Genomic DNA, 15,532 nt, shown 5'->3' with positions numbered 1-15,532 from the left:
AACCATTGGAATGACACTGTGAAGATTTCAGATTGTCAGCATGAAAGAAAAGAATGAGAAGAAAAGAAAGCCAAGTGTCAGTGGATCCTACCTGTAATCCTAGCTCTTCAGGAGGCTGAGAGGTAGAGAATGCCAGTTTGAATTCAGCCAGGACAGGAAATTCCACCACACTCTTATTTCTGAGGGATTACAGATATAAAAAATTCCCATGAACGGAGCTCTGACTCAAAGACAGAGCACTACCCTTGAGCAAAAGTAGCTCAGGAACATTGTCTAGGCTCATAGTAAAACCCCCAGACCAGCCAATAAAAAAAGCCAGTAACAATATGTCTCCCAATGTATGTATGCATGTATTTCTACTGGTGAAGGTCTAGAGTTCCTGTGATGAAAGGTATCCAGCTAGGAAATTTGCTGTGAATAGAATGATTTCATAGAACCGAGAGAGTTTTCAAGACAGTGCGTCTTCCAGGGCTCCTCTCACTGTTCCCATTGTAGCCTGAGGTTTTCTCCACATCCGGGACTGCTGGAAGAAGTCTTCCTCATTGTTGGAACAGGCCTTACTCCTGTACAGCTGAATGATAAAAAAAAAAAAAAAACTCCTTCTAGGCCAATTAGTGACGAGTTTGGGTAGGCCCTGAAGGCCAGGAGAAAAAGGCCTCTATGTACCTCAAGCTATCTTTCTGCCGAGAGCTCTGTTGTGACAAGAAGACTTCATTTTTGCACCTCCCGTGGCCAAGTTCCCTGCACTTTTCCTGTCTTTGTTAGACTATGTTCCAGTGTTGAAATAACCTGCTACAATTAATTCTAGGGTCGTTCTGACAGACAACTAGGGAGCTGAACCTAATGAAATGATTCAATATTGGCAATGATGCCTCCCTGGGTTTCCAAAAGCTTGCTAAATCAAAGCACATGTCCAATATCACTATGCTTCCTGTCACCTAGGGCTGTTGAAACTCATCAGATTTTGAAATTTTGACCTCTCCTAGTTGGACCCTGGGTAGCTGTGTTTCAGGGTTGAACACAGGACCTGGATACTGACCATGAGCTAAGAGCAGATGTTCAGTTCTTTATCATTTGGTGTCACAGCTTCAGTTCTGGTATCTGTGTGTGTATGTGTTTGTGCATGTATGTGTGTTCATATACTTGTCCTGGAGCTTCAAAACAGGACCTGAATACTGTACCTGAGTTTCTCCTGTACAAGTATAGCACTCTACCACTTGAGGCACACAGCCACTCCAGGCTTTTTTCTAGTGATGCAGTACTAATGAAATCAAACCCAGGGATTCATACATGCAAAACGCTGTACTCCTAAGACACATTCCCAGCACTCTACTTCAGGTTTCTTTCTTTCTTTTGTTGGAAGTTGGAGGAATTTAAGTCTAGGCCTGGGTGCTGTCCTTGAGCTCTTTAGCTAAAGCCAATCACTCTACCACTTGAACAACAGCACCCCTTGAGGTTCTTGGTGGGTCAGTGGAGAGAAGCGTCTCAAGCAATTTCCTGCCCAGGCTGGCTTTGAACCATGATCCTCAGCTCTCAGTGTCCTGAGTACCTAGGATGACAGGCACGAGTCAGCAGTGACTAGCTTCCACTTCAAGTTTCTAAGTGGTGAATAGGAGATCATAGTCTCATGGGACCTTTTGTGTCTGGGATAGTTTTGAACCCAGATCATCAGATATCAACTTCCTGAGTAGGCAGGATGACAGACCTCAGCTACTACACGCCTAGACTGTAACACTCTGTTGCAAGCGGGTACTTGGCTCCATGTGGTAGAGCGCTACCCATGATCCCCACTGGTAAGTGTCAGTGGCTAGGCCCTGAGTTCAAGGTTCATGATCAAGAAACACAAACTAAAACAATTGTCTGCAGGAGACAACTCACTAGAATTAGGTACATACATAATTTTGGCCCTAACATGAGGACATAGCTGAGCCACAATTTTCTCATCTGCACAATCATCTTACTTGTGGACCTCTTACAAGAACTAGATGAAAAAATGAAAAAATTCACCCCATGAAGGACTCAGCACACAACAACTCATGAAAGACTCATCACATTGCTGTAACCCACATAATGTCATTAGAATTAGGATGTTTAAATCAGTATCACCATTCTTTCAGAAACACGCCACATACAATCCAAATGTAGATTTTAGAGTGGTTAATTTTTTTCGGAGGAGGGAGTCAGCCACGGGGATTGCACTGAAATATTGGAGGTACTGTACTAAGGTCTTTTGATCAGACTAGAACTCTACCACTTTAAGCCACAGCTCAAAGTTTCACACACTTCCTGCTAGGGCTGGGTTTTAAACCCACCAGTGTCAGATCTCAGCTCCCGAGTATCTTGGATGACAGCGTGAGCAATCCAACAGCATCTAGTCCATGGAACTGAGTTTCAGCAGTTTACCTCTGGCTAATACAGGTTAGATGGCAAATGTCAGCACTAGACTACCAGCTTGCTCTGTGATGAGGTATTTGCAGCCCTATCCTTATATAGTTGCAGTCAGAACATTCTATCTTTTCCTTTTTTATTTTTTGTTTTGGTGCCAGTCCTGGCTCTTGAGTAAGAGTCTAGACACAGTCCCTAAGCCTTTATGCTCAAAGCTAGTGCTCGAATGTTTGAGCTACAACACAACTTGTGGATTTTTCTATGCACATGGTAGTGAGGAATCGAACTAAGGGCTTCGTACTTACTGGGCGAGCACTCTAGCACTGATCCTCAGTAGTGAAAGGGTATAAACAGATAAATGTATAGATTGGTAGATAGACAGACAGACAGATAGATATATGTAGATATATTTAATGAGAGATGTCTGTAAATTATAAAATTGCATATATGATATTTCTACCAAATATTGACAATTTAATTATTCCTTCCTTTTTTAAGTATCATGATTGAATACATAATAATGTATTAATTGAAAATTAGTCAATGTAGTATAATTGTTGTGTATAATATAATCATACACTAACTAATAATGTAATTGTTACTTTTACAACATTCCATTTGTAAAGATGTCTATTGGAAAGCGTTTCATTTTTTATTTTATTTTATTTTTTTTATTTTTTTTGGCGGGGTCCGGTCATGGCGCCTGAATTCTGGGTCTCGTCGCTGTCTCTCAGCTCTTCAACTCAAGGCTAGTGCCCTACCACTTGAGCCACACCGCCACTTGCAGCTTTTTTCTTTTTGCTTATGTTGTGCTGAGGAATCGAACCCAGGGCCTCTAACATTCAAGGCAAGTGCTCTACCACTGAGCCACCTTCCCTGCCCTGGAAAGTATTTCTTAGAATCTCCTGCCAGACATTCATTAGTGGGAGTCCCCGGATTCAAACTTCAGGCCTAAGTTTCTGATTTCGGCTTGGCTTCCCTAATAGCCCTCCAAACATCAGCAATGTAATGTCATGTATATTGTCTAGGCATTGTTATTTAGACCCAGGATGGTACTATACAAAGGGAAAAAAAAGTAAAACCACCTGATTGAACTTCTCAGTTTTATCCTTTTCCTTTTTATTTTTTTTGCCAGACCTGAGATTTGAACTCAGGACCGAGGATCCCAGGATCGACTTTGGAAGAAATGCCAACATTTGAGTTCAAGCCTGGTGTTTGGCCTAAAAACAAATAATAATTATAATGATAACAATAACAATAATAATGATGATGATGATAAGGCCTTGGCTTGTAATTTGCACCATTTTACTGGCAGGCCTGGCATTTAAAATCAGGGTCTGGGTAACTCTGTGGCACTGTGGGTGAAGGGGAAGATCACCGTCCTTGAAGACAAGAACTTCAGAAAAGTTCCAAGGGCCTGAATTGAAGTCCCAGTACTGGAAAAAATAATACTCATATATGAGATCTATTTACATACATGGGTTTATTCCATATGACATTTATTACCCTTATTTATTTATTATAATTACACATAAAACATTTATTTTATTACATCATATCACATATACTGAGACCCAGGACTTTCACAGAGAAGGAAAAAAATGTGTCAAAATTGGCTTCTTAGTACATGAATACATTATTGGCCATGCTGGGATTTAAACTCCCGGCCTACAATGCCCAATCCACAAATGGGGTCACAGTCTTAGCCAGGAAGTTCTGAGCACTTGTGAACAAGCCACAGTAGTGCCATATATATTGAAAGATTAAAAATTGACCATTACCATTACTAACTTGCTAACTGCTGATTCTGCTTCTGTAAACTTGCTTACGCTAGCATTGACCCTTCCCTTCCCAAAAATGAGTTAAGAAGTTTCAGGGACCAGATGCCGGCCCCAGGACAAGGTCAGTGGTCGTAGATAAAAAACAGACAGTACGTGTTCCTCAGTTCCCATTTAGAAATTCCCCAGACAGGACCTTGAGATAACGACCACCTGGCAAGACCACAAGCTAAGCCAAATGTCAACCAATCATAGGCCTGTAACCATGTAACCTCCCCTCCCCCTTAAACCAACCATGGGCCAGTCATTTTACAAAGAGTGTTACAAAATTTCCCGCGTGGCAAAGTGATTGTTGGTGTATATGGTGACCTTTAAATGGACCAATCATGGGATGCTTTGTGTTATGCGTTAATCTTGTGGTTTTTGCCTTTAAATTAACGTGTAATCTCTGCTCAGGGCTCCCTGTCTGCTAGGACAGAGCCAGGAGGTCATGGGGAGATAGTTTGTAAGCATGTGTAATGTTCATGACTACCTTGTAAGGGACAGGAACTTGCCAGTCCTCTGTGATAGTAAAACGCTAATGTTATAAAATATGGGGGATAGTTTAAATCTCAACCCCTTTATGTGCCAAAAGCTTTAATTGGCAGTAACTATTGAGCTGACATCAGCTACATGAAGTTCATCTGCTCAGGAAAAAGTTTGTAAACCTGAGAGTGTGTTTCTATTGATATCTGTCTAAAGGTCTGCAAAGGTAATTTAGGCATTGTTAGGGTCACTAGAGATCATATTCCTAAGCCATCTAGGAAGATGCTTTTGCAAACCAGAGTGCTAAACAAGCTACACTGCTGTAGCCGAAAAAAAGGTCTGTGCAGTTGTCAAAAGTTAAAATATTGTTCTTAATGACATCTAACCCTGATAGCCTCTTTGTAAAATAGGCTAAAGTTATAGGTTCCTGGCTAGGTAAGATCAACGCCCCTAAAGTCAGCTTAAAGATGCTACAGAAGATGGACCTTCGCCCTTCTACCCCCATTTTAAGATCAAGGGTCCAGAGTCAGTTTTGGAAAAATGAGACAAAATAAATTAAAAAAAAAGACAAAAAATCGTGTTAACAGTTGTAAGTGTGCAAGTATGGAGACTGCATCTGTCAGAGACGATTACAAGACTAAGCCTTCTATGTCTATTTACAAAAATATCTGGTTAGTAAAAAAGTTGTGATTTTGGTAAATTATTCTGGACTATTGTTTGAAGATCTTAAAATCCAGCAGTATCAAAGCCTGCCAAACCTATGCAATGTATCCTTAACCAGTCTGTGTAGGAATTTACAGCCCAGCATGAGGTGTGACGGTGCCATGGAGCCACTGAGAGACCCTGTTGTTGCTGCTGCTGCTGCTGCTGCATACCCTAATGGGTACAGTTCAACGACGGCCTGACAGCCATCTGGAGGAACTCCTGCCTGATTCCATCACCTGAGTCTGCTTCCTGGTTGACTGCTGCTAAATCTAAGATCTTGTGGGACATTCTTTTGGGTGATATCCAGAAACCCTCTCTTCCACAGTGGATATTGGGGACAAGGATATCACTGGCTTGCTTGCCTTAGGTACTTCAGTGCATAGTGACTGGAAATCCACTCTATGGTCACAGCCTAGTTTGGCTCTGGTATGGTAATAACCTGAGTGTGTTATCAATGGAGGTAATACTCTTAGCCTTAAAATCTAGCAAGCTTCTGCATCACAGTGGTGCCTTAAGGCTGTTCTAAGATAAAGGTTCTGCAAGCCAAAGAAAAATCGGGCAGTTTTAAACTACAGCCACAAAGATGCTCAAGGGATTGTAAAAAAAGAGGATGGTAAAAAAAGCCTTGGAAAAGGAATTGGGAAAAAAGGTCCCCTTTGGATAAAAAAGGATACGAAAAGTAAGGATTGATTGTCTTTAATTGTTTAAAAGAAAAAAAGACAAACCTCAGAAAGTTTAAGTATGTAGCAAATGGTATGAGTATGTCGCAAATGGTATGAGTATGTCTTAAATTTGGAGCTTACAAGTACAGCTGGTATAAAATTAAGTTAACTGTGATACACAGAGTCAGAACTGGTAAAAAAAAATGTAAGGGCCTTTGGTACTGTTAATTTTGTTACTATTGGACCTTGTATACTCAACAGACTGGTGTCTTTTGTAAAAAAAAAAAAAATCAGGGCAGTCCATCTATTAGTTCTGAGATCTCAATACCAAGCACTGAGAACAACTGACACCCCACAAAATAATATAGAGACACCCTAAATTTTAAGATTAAAATTAGTCCAGAGAAGAAGTGGGGAAAATGAAAGATTAAAAATTGACCATTACCATTACTAACTTGCTAACTGCTGATTCTGCTTCTGTAAACTTGCTTACGCTAGCATTGATCCTTCCTTCCCAGAAATGAGTTAAGAAGTTTCAGGGACCAGATGCCGGCCCCAGGACAAGGTCAGTGGTCGTAGATAAAAAACAGACAGTACGTGTTCCTCAGTTCCCATTTAGAAATTCCCCAGACAGGACCTTGAGATAACGACCACCTGGCAAGACCACAAGCTAAGCCAAATGTCAACCAATCATAGGCCTGTAACCATGTAACTCCCCACCCCCCCTTAAACCAACCATGGGCCAGTCATTTTACAAAGAGTGTTACAAAATTTCCCGCGTGGCAAAGTGATTGTTGGTGTATATGGTGACCTTTAAATGGACCAATCATGGATGCTTTGTGTTATGCGTTAATCTTGTGGTTTTTACCTTTAAATTAGCCTGTAATCTCTGGTCGGGGCTCCTGTCTGCTCGGGACAGAGAGTCCGTTTGCGCAAACGTCAAATAAACTCCTCTTCCTTATTGCATCTCCCGGCCTGGAGTATGAGTTTTCTGGGGCGCCCTCCCGTTGACAAAAGTATCCTAGGGGACTAGGGTCTTTCAACATATATATATATATATATATATACATAAACATATATGTATATATATATTGTATACTGACAGAGGGAATATGAGGATATTATTAAATTATATATTTTTACAAATTATGAGTTATTAAATTATGCTTCCATTTACTGAAGTATCATCATTTAATAGTTATAAATATTAATTTAAAAATCAGTCAATATCTTTAATCATACTATGGTGCTAGAATGGAAGATATAAATTCAATAATTTTTGTGTGGCATTCAAAAATAGAGTCATGAATTAACAGCAAATTTAATTATTACTTTTATAACATTCCATTAGCATTCACATGAATAGGAATGAGTTAGTCAGGATCTCCCTTTATTTGTGGGTGGCCATCCTAGCATTTGAATTCCAGGCCTGGGAAGTTTACTTCGAATGCAAACCATTGGAATGATACCGTGGAGAATTCAGATTGTCACGAATAAAAAAAACAACAAGAAGAAAAGGAAGCCAGGTGTCAGTGGCTCTTGCCTGTAATCCTAGCCCCTCAAGGGGCTGAGATGCCAATTTGAATTCAGCCTGGATAGGAAAGACTGAGATATTCATATTTCTTAAGAGATCACAGGAAATCAAAACAAAATAACAACAAAAAAAAACCCTGAGTGGCCCTGTGGCTCAAGATGCAGAGCACTACCCTTGAGAAAAGGGCTCAGGGACATGGCCTGGATGATGGGCATTCAGCAGGTTGCCCATGCCCAGTCCCCCAACCTGGACAAGCTGGAACAAGCCCTCAGAGAGTACTAAGTTTGAGCAGGCACGTTGAAAAAACATCCTTCACTGCAGTTTAAGGACTGAAGCCAGGAAGCATTTGCCTGGGCTGGTGAGTGCAACTGGTGTGTACAACAGGTGAATTATGTCCTGGCACTTATCAAGGGAAACCACAATTCTTAGGCTGTAGGAATTGTCGAAGGTTGTGGCTCCATATCCTCTATCCCTCTGTAGGATGTGATCTTAGGCCTCTGGGGCCTGGTGGCCATCATTCATTCATCATTCCTCATTGCTGAGTCTCAGGCTGGTCCCAAATCCTGGGAAAGTTAGAAAATAGGCAGCAATTTCGGTGCCAAAAGGGGTAATCCAATAAATCCCACCGTCATAACTACTGTTAGAAGTATGCCTTGGGCTTCAAATCTGGTTTACTGGAAGAGTGCTTACTTAGCACACATGAAGCCCTGAGTTCGATTCCTCCCTAACACGGAAATAGAAAACACCAAAAGTGACATTGTGGATTAAGCAATAAAAGTGCTAACCTTGAGCAAAAGAAGCTAAGGAACATGCCCAGACCCTGAGTTCAAGCCCCAAGAGTGGCTAAAAAAAAAAGTGAGCAGGGTGAAACATTTTCTACTGGGACTTAGAAGAGAGCTGAGGTTATGGGTAACAGGTAGAGGGCGGGTGCTGTTGCCTCACCCCATTAACCTTAGGTACTCAGGAGGCTGAGATCTGAGGATCCCAAATGCAATCCGGAAAGTCTATATGAGACTCTTTTCTCCAATTAAACTCCCAAAAATCCAGAAGTCCAGCTGTGGTTAAAGTAGTAGAGTGCTAGTCGTGAGCACAAAAGATCAGGGATAGCGTCCAAGCCCTGAATTCAAACCCCAGGACTGGCACACGTACACACGCACACACACACACACACACACACACACACACACACACACACATACACACCAAGATAGAGAATTTGACAGTCAGCCTGCACAAATTCCACTTTAGAAACTCAATATTTAAAAAAAAAAAAAGAGGGAAGGGAAGGAAAGTCTTGCCCCAGGAGGTGATATAATTGGTGCCAAAATTCCACAGGAATTCTAAGATGTGGAACAGGACACAGAGCCTCAGGCACAAGGTACAGCATGGGCACAGGTATTGATTTGTGGGGTAGAGCAGGTGGTGTTGATGAAATGAAAGTTCTGTGGCTTCCTACAAGTCTGGCCGAACACTGAAAGTTGGGTCAAGTTTTGTACTTGAGTCAAAGGTAGGGCAGAGGGTGGGGTCCCAGATTAAGGCACAGAGAAAGAATAACTTGACTCTTCACCAAAGACCCCAGACAATTTCTGTGGCTGTAAGCCTATTTTTCACAGGTAGTGAAAAGGTAGTCAGGTAGTCTTTGCATGGAGGAATCAGGACAAATGCAGGAAAGAACTTTTGCTTAAGAAAAGCTTCTAGCTCAATCGCACCAGTGGCTCACCCCCTGTAAATCTTAGCTAATCAGGAGACAGAGATCAGAGATTGTGGGTCAAAGCCATCTCAGAGGAAGAAAGTTAGTGAGACTTTCTTGCTCATGAACTAACAAAAGCCAGAAATGGAGCTGTGGCTCAAGTGGTAGAATGTCCACATTGAGAGAAAACGTTAAGAGAATACAGGTCAGAACCTGAGTTCAGGCCCCAGAATTGGCACCTAAAAAATAAAGAAAAGCTTTCAGGAGCTCCTAGTCCACTGTGGTGAAAGGCCAGATCAGCCAGGCAAGGGTGGCTTATGCTGGTCCTCCTAGCTCCTGAGGAGGCTGAGATGTGAGGATTGCCATGCAAATCCAGCCTGGGCAGGAATGTCCGGGAGACTCTGATCCCCAATGATCCACCAGAAAACCAGAAGCGATGATGTGGCTGAAGTGCTAAGCTGAAGAACTGAAAGACGGTGCCCAGGCTTAGACTTAGATCCCCGTGACCAATACCTGGCCTACTTTGACCTCATGCTGTGGCTCTAGGCAGAGTACTTTCCAGTGGGTTCCTTATGGTCTTCCAATGTCTATGTGTCCTACAAGTCTTGAGAGCAGCCTCCTTGAAGGCCTTTGCCTACAGAGCGGGACAGTACAAGATAAGGATCAAGTCTTGTGGCATGCAGGTCATCGGCCGGGTCATCAGAAGGGCATCTGTCATGAGTGCAGTGTGGATCTGAGCACTAAATCGACGTCTCAGACCACGGTTCTGCGTCAGAAGGGGTAGACCAGTTAACGCCTGCTCACAAGGGAATCACAAGAATGTGAATTTTTCAGGCACACCTTGGGCAGGTTTTGAGTTGGGTTTATGAGAGACTTGTAGGCTGAGGAATCCAAAGCAGACTGGCTGCTGCTTGTAGTAGTCACTATATCCCAAGAGTCCCAGGGCTCAGAGCCCTGCTTAACTCACCATTGCTCATTGGCAGATGAAGGTCTGCTATCATGGGATAACTACAAAGGAGCATCCATAGTGTCCTTCCCTTGGTTCTATGGCCCCGTGCTGGGATGGAGGGGCAGGTTCCATGGAACTTACTGCCATATGCCAGACTCCTCAGCCCAAGAAGAACTTATGGGGAAACAATTGATGTAGCTTGAGAGTTTACTATGATTATGCCTCAGGACTGCCCCCAGTTCTAGCTTAGCTTATCATTACTACCTTCCTCAGTGTGTGTGTGTGTGTGTGTGTGTGTGTGTGTGTGTGTGTGTGTGTGTGTGTGTTCGCGCGCGCGCGCGCGCGCGTGTGTGCATGTGGACCCATGCACATGCGCACATGTGGATTAGTGCATCTTAGTAGTAGGGCTTGAATTCAGGGCCCATGCTCTGTCCCTCAGTTTTTTCATTCAAGGATAGCACTCTACCACTTGAGCCACAGCTTTTCTTCCAGTTTGCAGGTGGTTCTTGGGAGAGGAGAGTCTCACAGACATTTCTTGTTGGGTTTCATCTGAATGTTAGTCATCCAATCTCAGCCTGCTGAGGGAGCTAGGAATATGACAGCATGAGCCATTAGCATTTGGCTTCACTTTCCTTCTTGGATAAAACGGAAAACTATTTCCTAGTCAAACACCCATCTACAGCTATCCCTCCTTTCCCTTCCCCTAACCCTCCGGGATTCAGAGGAAACATATTCTCCCCTGAGGACAAAGAAATAGGATGCCCTGACAGGTTTGAGCTTTATGTTCTCCACAGAGTCAGGGGCTGCTGGGAGCTGATGTAGAGGTCAGAGATGTAGGCCAGGGCAAGTAGACAGCTGTTAGAACAGAAAGTATGAAAAGACATCCGTGCAGCGGCATGGCAGTGGCTCATGCTTATAATCCTAGCTACTCAAGGCTGACACTGGAGGATCAATCAAGATTCAAAGCTAGCCTGGACATACTCTTATCTCCAAAGAATCACCAAAAAGCTGGGGAGAAGAAATACTATAATTCAAATGTTAGAGCACCAAACTTGTGAAAACAAGCTAGGCTTTTCAAGCCTTGGTAAACACACACACACAAACACACACACACACACAAGCCATATGCATGCAAAATCAGAGATTTCTACACTGTAACCTTTGGGTATTCTCTACTTTTTTCCCCACTCAATCTGGTGGTTGTTGGCCTAGGAGTTCTATGTATCCAACACCACCTGACATCTATAATTTTGGGGAACACACTGGCTATAATGTCAGCCTTCCCCAATCCCATCCCTTGATTGGGTCATGGTCTATCCAGACCCTTTGGGGTTCCTTTTACAGACTCGCCAAGATCTTTAAAGAGGCATCACATGCTGGTCACTGGTGGTTCACGCCTGTCATCCTAGCTACTCAGGAAGGTTAGATCTGGCTTCCAAGCCAGCTCGGGTAGGAAAGTGTGTGAGACTCTTATCCTCGAAGAACCATCAGAAAACAAGAAGTGCCCCTGTGGCTCAAGTGGTAGAGTGCAAGCCTGGAGAAAAAGAGCTCAGGAACAACGCTCATGGACAACAACTACAAGGAGAGGCATTGCATGTTAGCTTTGGGATTGGCATGGGCCAAATACTGTAAATTTCAAGTGCACCAAGATAAAGCATTACCTCCTTTAGGCCCATGTTCCTCTATCTTGTCCAACCCATGGCCTTGGCCGAGCTTTGGGTCAAGAGGGCTCTGGCTTGATGGGAAGGTCCCATGAAGGAAGATCCCAGACCAACTGCACTGGCTCCTTCCTCCCTGCTCACACTGCTGTTTCTGCTCTTTGCCATAGACCTTTTTCCTGAAGTCCATCCATGAGATCATTGACACCAACACAATGGTGATTGGTCGGTCCAGCCTAACTCGGGGAAGTCAGAGGGGGAAGTCAGTTTGTTTCTAGGAACTTCTACCCTGGGTGTGGGCTGAGGCCACTGCTGACATTTATTTCATTCTGAGCCTTGCAGGGGTAGGGGAAAGTGTAGACAAAACATTGAGTCAGGTAAGACGGGAATCTGTAGGACCACTTGAGTCGGGGAGACTGTGGGACTCTGGGGGCCACTGTTCTTGGTACTCTTCTCTCAGACATCCCTCTCCCTCTCTCATCCCTCAATACTAAAAGAGAAACTTTAAGTAAGGGTGTTGAAGAGGGGCAGGGAAGTATTTTCGTGTGAGCCAGACTTGTGCTTCATATTCATCCTAACCCATAATTCCTATTTATCTGAGGATTGGCCATATGTGTTTAGGGGTGGGGGATCATCCTAGATGAGAATGTGGCTCAGTTGTAGAGTGGTCACCTAGCAAGCCTGAAGCCCTGGGTTCGATTCCACAAAGAAAACCTGGAAAGGGAGGTGGGGCTCAACTTGTAGACCACCAGTCTTGAACAAATAGAGTTCAAGGACAGTGGCCAGGCCCTGAGTTCAAGCCCTATAACTAGAAGAACAAATCTTTGTTGAGGCTTTATTTTCCCTTTGGAAATAATTTATGCTTTGTGATAAACATAACATGGGCCTCTTCCCTGGCCACCAATGGGCCAGTAGATGTCCCTGGAATTTGTGCCTCCTCACAGCAGCCTCTGCTCTACTCGGCCCACAGTTTACCCTTCCTAGTTCTGGTGGCTGCTGAGGATTTGGGGACTCAGCATGTCACATAGGGAGTCATCATCCCCATCAGTCTACAGGAAAAAGGGATGGAGCACTGCAAGCCTGAGTGCACCAGCTGTGGTAGTTCTGGATGTGGAGATCTGCAGCAGGACATGCTCTGTGGGGGAGTCCTGTACAGGGCATGGAACCCGGACCTCTCCTCTTGCAGTTTCCACTCTATCCTGAAGTTGCAATTCTTCAAAATCTTTCTGCGCCTCCCTCATTTTGACCACCCAGGAGACTGAGGCCTCTGAAGCAGCTGCACTGGTGGGGAGCTCAGCCTGTGTCAGCATCTGGAGCCCCGTGTGGGAGTGACAGCAGCTCTTGCAGCTATCTACTCTTCATCTTCTCCTGGGACAGCTGGCACATGCACTCGGCTTTCTCCTGACATAGCTGATCCAGAATGAACATCTGTCCTTTACATGCCAGGAGGGATTCCAGGGCAGTGCGGATATGTGCCGACAGCTGGGTGCATCGATGGTGGAGCTCATCTGCAGGACTCTGGAAGTCCACCTCAACAGGCAGGTTGTGGATGAAACAGATATTCTTCTCGGATACCCACATGTCCCACTTCCCATTCTCTCACATGTTGTGGTGGCACCTCACGTGGTGGGGGACCTGTGGCTCTGGCTCTATCTGGCACTGAGCTGTTTGGGGAAGGGGGAAGGGGGAGTGCCTGCAGCAGTCAGGCAGGAGTTTCCCCCTGTGGATCTCAGCCTCTGAGAGTGCTAACAGAGCCACATCCCTCTCAGTTTTGGGGACAACTCCATCCTCTGCCATGGGCCCATTGAGGAGAGTCGCTTCCTCAGATTTTGTTTCTCCAGGGTTCACAGATTCCCTTTCTCCAGGGAAAGCCAGGAACCTCAGCTGGGCCTGCAGGTGCTTCCTCTGTGGACTGGTCACTTCCAGGCACTTGAAACTGTCCTGCCATTTGGGGGCACTACCTAGTCCCCCCAGTTGGTCAGATCCTGCACTTGTTTCAGCTGCTCCAACAGCTGAGTCTGCTTCTGCAGGTGCTACTGCAGTACCTACTACTTGGAGCACAGCTGCTCATTTGAAGTGATGTGATGCTCACAGGTGGCTTTGAGCTCCTGCAGCTAGGCCAGAGACTGCTCCTGCTGGTCCTGCAGCTCCCGAATCACTTGGCTCTCTCTCTCTCTCAGCCACCTCTTTCCATTTCTCTATCTTCTCTTCTGAGCAGTCCAGCTGTTCCCGCAGATGTTTCTTCACCTGCTACTCTGAGTCCACAATGCTGGAGAAATCCTCCTTCTCACTGCTCACCCTGTGGAGAGCGTCCCGTAGCAAGGCCAGCTGTTGCTCCAGCTGTGGGTTGCACACACATGCACATCGTGGGGTCTCGGGGATCTCCTGCCGATCCTTGGTTTTCTTCTCTAGTCTTCCCCCTTGCTCCTGCTGCTCCACAATCTGGAGATGGAGTCTCTGGTTTTCCTGGACCTAGATATGAAGTTGTTCCACCAGATATTTCAACGCCATCTGCATGAGGTAGGCGTGGGCCTGCAGTTGCTGCTCCTCCTGAGATGGACACTTGGGGGGCCATGGCTCTGCCAGCTTCCTTCTCAGTCCCCCCAGCTATTCTCTAGGTGCAGCACCTACCTCGATCCTCACTCCTTCTCCTCTGTCAGTTGGTTTACCTGCTCCGTCAACCACCAGGCCTCCTCCTTCTGCACGGACCTCTCAATGCTCAGGTTCTGCGAGAAGCTGTCTCTCTCCAGATTCACGGTCCCCATTCAGCTCAGGTTGTCCTGAAGTCTCTTTAGTACCTCAAACACCTCCAGCACTTGTTGGAACTTGCAGATTCTGTTCTTCCTGTTGCTCATCTATGTCCAGAGTGCTTCCAGCTTCTCCTAAACTCTGTGTTCACTTGCTCCAGGTCATAGAAGCTACTGGGCTTTTCCTTGAGCTGAAGTGTTACATCATTCAGCTGTTCAAACAACATTTCAGTCTCCGTCTGTAAGTAGTAACCACAGAAGCCACCATCTCCAGCTCCCCCATGCAGTGCTCTGCAGCCTGTAGGCAGCTGGTGAGAGCTTCATGCTCCATTTCTCTGTCATCGGCCATGAGCTGCATGTGGGCTGGTGCTGATTATAAATCACTTTCTGCTGAAACCAACCTCTGTATGGGTAGCTTGTGGATGTCTAGCTCTGTTTTTGGTGCTTTGTGCACTTGGGCTACCTTCTCCTTCTCTTTCTCTTGTCAATCCTGCAGGTCTGTCTTTTCCTGCTTCAGTGGTTGGATCTTGGCACAGAGCACCTGGTTTCTTCTTTTGCTGCAGTCCAGGGAAGGCACCACATGTTGGTAGCACCTCTGCAGATTCTTGGTGGTATCGGGACCCTTGACACTCTGGACCCTTATGGCTGTGACTGTGACCAAAGGGAGGGGAGGCCTGTCGTAGGCATCACCTTTGACCAGATCCTCCATTGAATCACCCTCCCCAGTGGTGTTTGTCTTTGGGATTCTTCCCTTTTTTGTATTCTTTGTTTTCTTGAATGTTGAAGGTCTGACAGGAGGATTCTTCTGATGGTGTTCTGGCAGTAGTTTGTTGCCTGCAGCTCTGTCTCAGAGTCTTGTTGTTTCAGACATCTGAGTGCTGGGATGTTAAAGATGGGCT

This window comes from Dipodomys spectabilis, unplaced genomic scaffold (genome assembly GCF_019054845.1).
Source record: "Dipodomys spectabilis isolate Male_0828 unplaced genomic scaffold, ASM1905484v1 ptg000311l, whole genome shotgun sequence".
Taxonomy (NCBI): domain Eukaryota; kingdom Metazoa; phylum Chordata; class Mammalia; order Rodentia; family Heteromyidae; genus Dipodomys; species Dipodomys spectabilis.
This window is presented reverse-complemented; position numbering follows the sequence as displayed.